This window comes from Bufo gargarizans, chromosome 3 (assembly GCF_014858855.1).
Source record: "Bufo gargarizans isolate SCDJY-AF-19 chromosome 3, ASM1485885v1, whole genome shotgun sequence".
NCBI lineage: Eukaryota > Metazoa > Chordata > Amphibia > Anura > Bufonidae > Bufo > Bufo gargarizans.
Window position 1 is genome coordinate 322597387 of NC_058082.1, and position 9280 is coordinate 322606666.

Sequence of the window (9280 nt, forward strand, 5' to 3'; positions counted from 1 at the left end):
ACCACATGCTTTCAAAGGGTGTCCTAATTTTTTCACATGACTGTACATCTATTTACTACACCCTCCCTACTGTGCCATGGGGCACAATCTGCCTGCCTAACGTTGCAGCCGATCACTCTATAAACAAGTGAAACGCTCATTCATTAGGTGAAAATGTTGTTTGTGCAGGCACCTAAATTATAATTTCTGGGCAGCAGACAGTGCTGTCTAAACAGCAATCTGCTGCCTAGAAACAATGGAGCTGTATGAGGAAGAGCGATCGCAATAGCCGTCCCTCGTCCTCACACTGTGGAGGTGATCGCTGCATGTAAATGCAGTGCTTCGCCTCCACTGAATGAGCAGCTGACTGTTCCTTCCCGACAATCTGCTGCTCAATGGCCAGTTTAAATCTGCCTTAAGTTACATTTGGTAAATTAGCAAGATAAAGCAGAGAGATGGATGCTATGACTACAGTATAGTATTTTTCTCAGTCTGATGTAAGCCATGTACCAGGGTGGGCTCCCCAGGATACAGTGAAGTCACGAACGAGGAAAGCAACCCCAACACCAGCTTTTGCCAAAACAAAATTTAAATGTGGCAATAAGAGATGAGCAAATTTTATCAAAAATTTGATTCGCCGGTTTGCTGAATTTTTGGGGTAAAATTTGGTTCGATAAATTTGCGCCGAATTATGTAAAAAAACAACAACTATTTCCTGGCTGTAGAGAGCCTTTATAGTGGTGTAGAACACTGTGCCTTGCAGTAACACGCATAGGGAGTCTGCTTTGATAGTGAAATTATACTGTGAGTCCATATGACATGCAGATGACATGCATCGCACTTAGAATCACTGCACACTTCACTTATTTGGGCAGTCACACGGCCAAAACTGACCAAATAACTCACGTATGAACTCAGCCTTACAGGTCGATGTTAGTGCCAAGTAGAAGCCCATCCGTATTACACCGTCGTCAGCTGATTCCACATAGATGTCTACAGAACATGTTCTATTAAACGCTTATACAAGTAGAGCCCCCTGACAAAGTGGAGAGGGTGTCAGCAGTAAGTTTGTGTTGTTTTCACTGATTATTTGCCCTTCCTCTGATCCGTCAGAACAATAACCCACAAAAAATGGATTCTGTCTGTGGAGCATCCGCCTTCACTCAGTCAGAATTTGGTCAGCATTATTAGCAATATCAGCATTACTAAGGCCCCAAAAAACAGGAGTGGGTCCAAAACAGAGATTACACGTGAACGGAATATTTGCAAGTCTTCTGTGTTTTTTACTAACTCCTGCTTTTGGCTATCAAATAATAAGCCAATTCTGATGGGACCATACATGCCTTACAGCTGCTACAGAGAGAGGATCCATTGTGCGTCTCATTTTTCTTTCCTTCTGATGGATCAGAAGACGGGTTAAATAAATTGTGATGTCAGTATAGACACCCAGAAAAAATGAAAATCATAGACGTATATTCCGCAGGATATAAGATTCTACATATAAAATATCCCTGATGAATCCCACCTATGATATAGAGATAATGGGAGAGAAAACGCAATGAAACCGCATGTGCGTTTTTGAGCTAAGTGAGGTTGTGATAGAGGTCCTTAGTGCAGGGCAAATAATCCTTCCATTAAAAGCTTGAGGAAACAGCCTTGAGTATATATATAAATATTTATTTATTGTTTTAAAATGCATTTTATGTATGATATAGTATAAATAAATTAGAACAACAGTAGACATGTGAAAAATCAAATATTGGTTCTGAATATTACAACCAGTACAAGTGAATTAAATCTTGGATAAAAAATTTAAAATACAGAAAGAAAAATCGCACCAGGATAGAAAAAACGCATTGAAACCAGGGATGTAAATAACATCCAAAAACTTCACACTGATCTTGAAAGATATGATTTTGGATCCAGTCTGGATTTTTCCAAAGACCGATACCGGTTATAAATAGTACTGATCCATGAAATGGGGATAAGCCACTGAGGAAGGGGAAGCGTCTCCCCGAAACGCGTCTGGCGTCAAACATTTGGATGAATACCCCGTTTTTCCACATAACTTAGTGCACTACAATGAAAAGGAATTCTTGGACTTAGCAACAGAAGATCGTAATACGTCATCCAGCAGCGCCAACAGAGAAAGGTCCATGATCCTCACATTGAACTAACATCACCTGTGAGAGACACGTGGGACGCGAGCAGCTCCACCGCCGGGATGCCGGCAGATACAATAGAGCAAGGGCTCGGAACCAAGTCCCGACTTACCTGATGGCGCAAGTGAAGGTAAGCCCACAGCAGTGGGTATAAGAAATACCTTACCAAGTAACAAATAAACAAATCACTTTGGCCATCTAAGCGCAGAATCTCCACTGTGGATATATGTGAATCTACTGCATTAATCAACAGTTGGACATAATATAGTATCAGTCTGTAGCAGCTGAAGCACTTTCTTTAATACAGACGATTGATACAAATGAATTGCTTGGACTACCTAAGGGAAACATCTCTGCTATAAGTCAGTTGCACACAAGCGCATTGTGACAAACAGTAGCCGGAAAACCGATACAATCTATCACTAGCTTGCAAGGGTTGGAGCGTTTCTTTCGTTTGGACAGACCTGCATAGACATAAGAAAAGACTCAATTTTCAGAGACTGGTCCATCCAAAGATGTAATATTTTTTATTACAAACTGAATATAAGATTTAATGCTATATTAATTTACATCAATTTGGCGTATTTTGTCTATATATCAGATAGATACTGCCTGCACCAATTTGTCTCCCCAATAGACAATTTTACCACACATAGGACCATCAGTCCAGGTGGGATCCAGATAGAGAGGCATTTGGAGTTATCAGTACCTATTATAATATTACTGTATTCGCCATGCAATGAATACATTATTGTATGAATTTACGGCATCTTGATAGAGATTAAGCATAAGTTTATTGTGTTCTCACAATTTTAATAGAGTACTTTTTATTGTATTTTTATTTATTCAATTTTTAATCTATATGCTAAATCAAATATCCTATATTTCCATATAAGAGTGACCAATCCACTTTTTTCCTATAAATAAATTGTGATGTCAGCCAAGCAAGTGAGCAAGCATTTGCGCAAGTGAGTCAGAGGGACTCCCTGCCTCCATCTCCACTGCATACTGTCAAGATGTGCCTGGGCCATCTGCCTTATCTTCTTCATCTCCCTATTGCTCCTCCAGCTGCTCCTACGCCTCTTCTCCTGTCACCTGTGTCGAAAAACCATCCATTTTAATACACATTGCTTGTTCAGTGTCCTCCTCCTCCTCCAGTTCAGCCCCCACAGAGCTGATGTGGCCGTGAGATCTAGGCGCCACCTCTCCATCACCCTGACCAGCCAGATTTACCAGCATCTGTTCCAGGACATGAAGCAGTGGAATGGCGTCGTTCATCCCGTAGTTCTGGCAACTGACAAATAACGTGGCATCCTCAAAGGGCCTGAGCAAACGGCAGGTGTCACGCATGAGCTGCCACTGGCTGACTCCGTTCACCTGGGCAAATGAGGTGCAGAACCGTGTGAAATCGCTGTGCCCTGCACCTGTGGTATGCTGGAGGGGCATTGTGAATTGTCCCTGCAGTGGAGACAGAGGACATGGCAGAGGATGAGAAGGCAGAGGCGGACATTGTCACTGGACCAACGGCGTGGCAACGTGGAGATGGAAGCGGCGTCACCTGGTCAAGTTGCTGGTGTGGCTGTGCAGGAACCACATTCACCCAGTGGGCCATAAAGGACATGTATTGTCCCTGACAGTAGTTACAGCTATACACGTCGGCGTCGCCGTGCACTTTGGCAAACACCAACAGGCTCAAGGACTGGCCCACCTTCTGTTCTACATGTGTGTGCAGGGCTGGTACTGTCTTTTTGGCAAATAAATGACGGCTTGGGACTCTCCACCTCGGCTCGGCACAAGCCATCAGTTCTCTGAAAGGTGCAGAGTCCACCACTTGGAAAGGGGGGGACTCCAGCACCAGCAACTTGGACAGGAGCACGTTCATCTTTGGTGCCATTGGATGAGTACATGCATACTGTTGTCTCTTGGCAATCTCTTCGGTGATCGATTGCTTACAGAATGAGTGACGAGGAGGAGCAGGAGCATCGGGACCGGATGATGGGAAAGACAGAAAGCTCCCATTGGCTGAGGTGGTGGAGCCTTGACTGCCTGAAACCAGGCGTGTTCCACTGGGTGATGCAGCGGTTGCTGCGGCAGGCTGGACCACTTCATCGGAGCCACGGTTCTCCCAGGCCACTTTATGGTGACGCTGCAGATGTTAACGCTGCAGATGTTGACGCAGGGCCATGGTGCCAACATTAGCACACTGGCCACGCTTCACCTTCTGCCCACAGATTCTACATGTGGCCATGTTCAGCTCCTCCTCAGGCTTAACAAAAAACTGCCACACCGCCGAGTAGTGATTTTACTCCCAACACTATGCACTGACTGACTGCTACCGCCACTGCCTCTGTGAACCCCTGCACCGCTACTTCCCACGCAGGAAGGCTCCTGCGAGGGTGGTCTACCTTGGGCTCCCGACCTCCCACTGCTGCCACCCTGCTGACCCCTGGCCACGCTAGCAATCTGCTAGCTCAGCCGCTAGCTCACGGGCAAGCTGCCACCCTGTTCTCCCGATGATGATGAAGCTCCTTCGTCCACTGGCTCCCAAGTGTGATCAGCTACATCATCATCGAGTACTGTCTGCACGTCACTGATGTCCTCCTCAACCGTCTCTGGGTCAGGAGTCTGACAGCTCGCAACACCAGCTCCCACGCCACTCTCCTCATCACTACTTGCCCGCATAGCGGATGAAGCGGCGGAGGTTTTCTCCAGATCTCGCCTGGGCAGTAGCTGCTGACTGTCCTCTAGTACCTCGTCCTTGTTGAATATTGGAGCTGAGCCCACAGCATACAATACTTCTGTTGCTCTGGGAACAGAAAAGGACAGAGGCAGGTTGAGGACAGTTGAGGGCACAGGGCCTGCACCCGGGCCATGCCAACTAAGGGTTGTGTCTGATGAGCCCACTGAGTATTGGCTGGGGGTGTTTGATGTCACGTGCAACAAAGTCGAAGATCGAGTCAACCACTCAAGAAGCGCTGGGTTGCTGGTCACGACACGACCACCAGCTAAGACTTGGAGCTCAGGCTTCTCGAAGTAACCCTTGCTGCCATGGCCCCTTACTCTGCTGCGACATCTGCCTGCACCAGAAACATTTAGGCCTCTGTCACTCCCCTGTGCAGGGCCTGGCACTTCTCTGTCTGACATACTGTTAGATCAAATAAATAAAAAGGAAATTCAAACACCCCACAAAAGTCTTTGCAGCAGATTACTGCACCGCAGAGAGGCCAAAGCATTTCATCTTTTTGCGCTAATACACGTCACAAGAGGCTTAACAAGAAATTACTGCACTGCAGTGCGGCAAATGTATTTTTTCTTTTTCCGCTAATTGACGTCACAAAAGGCTTTAAAATAAATAACTGCACCGCTGAGCGGCAAATATATATTTTCTTTTTACGCTAATGCATGTCGCAAACGGCTTAACAAGAAATAACTGCACCGCAGAGCGGCAAATGTATTTTTTATTTTTCTGCTAAAACACCCCACAAAAGCCTTTACTACAGATAACTGCACCGCTGAGCGGCAAATATATTTTTTCTTTTTGCGCTAACACACGTCACAAAAACTTCAAAATAAATAACTACACCGCTGAGCAGCAAATATATTTTTTGTTTTTACGTTAATACACATCACAAAAGGCTTAACAAGAAATAACTGCACCACAGAGTGGCAAATGAATTGTTTCTTTTTGCACTAATAAACATCACAAAGGCTTAACAAGAAATAACTGCACTGCAGAGCGGCAAATGTTTTTTTTCTTTTTGTCCTAATACCATCACAAAAGGCTTAACAAGAAATAACTGCACCGCAGAGCGGCAAATGTATTTTTTATTTTTCTGCTAAAACACCCCACAAAAGCCTTTACTACAGATAACTGCACCGCTGAGCGGCAAATATATTTTTTCTTTTTGCGCTAACACACGTCACAAAAACTTCAAAATAAATAACTACACCGCTGAGCAGCAAATATATTTTTTCTTTTTACGTTAATACACATCACAAAAGGCTTAACAAGAAATAACTGCACCGCAGAGCGGCAAATGAATTATTTCTTTTTGCACTAATACACATCACAAAGGCTTAACAAGAAATAACTGCACTGCAGAGCGGCAAATGTATTTTTCCTTTTTGCGCTAATACACATCACAAAAGGCTTAACAAGAAATAACTGCACTGCTAAGCGGCAAATATAATTTAGCTTTTTACGCTAATACATGTCACAAACGGCTTAACAAGAAATAACTTTACTGCAGAGTGACAAATGTAGTTTTCCTTTTTGTGCTAATACACGTCACAAAAGGCTTTAAAAGAAATAACTGCACTGCTGAACGGCAAATATATTTTTTCTTTTTACACAAATACACATCACAAACGGATTAACAAGAAATAACTGCACAGCAGAGTGGCAAATGTATTTTAAATTTTTCTGCTAATACACGTCACAAAAAGCCTTTACTACAGATAACTGCACGCTGAGCGGCAAATATATTTTTTCTTTTTGCGCTAACACACATCACAAAAAGCTTTAAAAGAAATAACTGAACTGATGAGCGGCAAATATATTTTTTCTTTTTACACTAATAAATGTCACAAAAGGCTTAACAAGAAATAAGTGCACCACAGAGCGGCAAATGTATTTTTTCTTTTCTCACTAATTCACATCACAAAAAGGCTTAACAAGAAATAACTGCACCGCAGAGCTGCAAATGTATTTTTTCTTTTTGTGCTAATACGCGTCACAAAAGGCTTAACAAAAAATACGTGCACTGCAGAGCGCCAAATGTATTTTTTCTTTTTGCGCTAATACAAGTCACAAAATGCTTTAAAAGAAATAACTGCACTGCTGAGCGGCAGATATAATTTTTCTTTTTACGCTAATGCACGTCACAAATGGCTGTCACGAGGGTGTCAAGAGCCACGCCTGACTCTGTTGTACCCGGGGTCAGGAGATCGCAGCGGTTGGCTGCACGCTCTATGTCAGATAGGGAAGTTTCCTTATTGTAGCTTTCTGGGTTTGCTTTACAAACCCTTTTGGCTCACTCAGGGATCCGTAGCTCCTTCTCTCAGCTGTTCCTTGTCCAGCACTCCCAATCCTCCTTATATTCCCCTCTCACACTTCTCTGGTTGCCAGATATAGAGCTTCCTGCCTGGACATCTATTCTGACCCACTGGAGCTGTGTTGCTGCGTTCTCTGAGTGTTGCCTTAGAACGCTACCCTCCGGATCCCTGTTGGACCTTTGTGGACAATTGTTGCCGTCCACCTGGGTGTTTGTGTTTGTCTGTGTTTGTCTGTCCTCTCCCTGGTGTTTCCCTCTTAGTGCAGTGGTGAGGACTAGCGATCCCACCGGCCCGTTCATTATCTAGGGCTCATTTCAGGGAAAGCCAGGGTTTAGGCACGTGATCGCCGCACGGGTGAGGAACCCGTCTAGGGACGTCAGGGCAGGCAGGTGCCAGCTGCAAGGTGAGTTAGGGGTCACCACCTTTCCCTCTCCCTTGGGCAGGGCTTTCCCTGTTTTCCTCCCTGTGCGTGTTGCCGGTCATTACAATGGCTTAACAAGAAATAACTTCATCACAGAGCAACAAATGTATTTTTCCTTTTTGCGCTAATACACGTCACAAAAGGCTTTAAAAGAAATAACTGCACCGCTGAGCGGCAAATATATTTTTTCTTTTTGCGCTAACACACATCACAAAAAGCTTTAAAAGAAATAACTGAACTGATGAGCGGCAAATATATTTTTTCTTTTTACACTAATAAACATCACAAAAGGCTTAACAAGAAATAACTGCAACACAGAGTGGCAAATGTATTTTTTCTTTTTCACTAATTCACGTCACAAAAGGCTTAACTAAAAATAACTGCACCGCAGAGGGGCAAATGTATTTTTCCTTTTTGCGCTAATACGTGTCACAAACGGCTTAGCAAGAAATAACTGCACCGTAGAGCGGCATATGTATTTTTCCTTTTTGCGCTAATACACTTTACAAAAGGCTCTAAAATAAATAACTGCACCGCTGAGCGGCAAATATATTTTTTCTTTTTACGCTAATACGTGTCACAAACTGCTTAGCAAGAAATAACTGCACCGCAGAGCGGCAAATGTATTTTTAATTTTTCCGCTAAAACACCCCACAAAAGCCTTTACTACAGATAACTGCACCGCTGACGAGCAAATATATTTTTTCTTTTTATGTTAATACACATAACAAAAGACTTAACAAGAAATAACTGCACCGCAGAGCGGCAAATGTATTTTTCCTTTTTGCGCTAATACACGTCACAAAAGGCTTTAAAAGAAATTACTGCACAGCTGAGCGGCAAACATATTTTTTCTTTTTACACAAATACACAACACAAACGGCTTAACAAGAAATAACTGCAACGCAGAGCAGCAAATAAAAGTTTTCTTTTTCCGCTAATCTATGTCACAAAAGGCTTAAGAAATAACTGCACTGCAGAGCTGCAAATGTATTTTTCTTTTTTGCTAATACACATCACAAAAGGCTTAACAAAATATAACTGCACCACAGAGCGGCAAATTTATTTTTTCTTTTTGCGCTAATACACGTCACAAAAGGCTTTAAAAGAAATAACTGCACCGCTGAGCGGCAAATATATATTTTCTTTTTACACTAATACACCCCACAAAAGCCTTTACTACAGATAAGTGCACCACACAAGGGCAAATAAGACGTAGAAATATTGCCATAAACCCTGTTAATGCCTGTGTCGAACAGCACGTGCACCCTAATAAGAACGGTTTGCTGGAATTACAGAGCTGTATAATGGCAATTTGGATCCCCAGTCAGTGCAGCAAGGTTTAATAGGAATGCTCCTATTACCCAGGCTGTCACTTCCCCTACTGAACCCTGTTCAACAGAAATGCTGTTGAATTATTCCTCTCACTGTCCCTAGAGCTTGCAGACACGTCTATCCCTGCACTAAGGGTGCCGGTGAATGACAGAATATAAGACGGATGCTGTATTTATAGGGCTGAGACATCACAGGGCTGTCTGGCTGCTGATTGGCTGCATGCATATCAGTATGAGTGATCCCACCTTGCCAGAGTTCCTTTCTCCATGTCCTCACACATGTAGCAGCCATTTTAGGAAAATGGGATTCGTTACCACCAGGTGCAAGG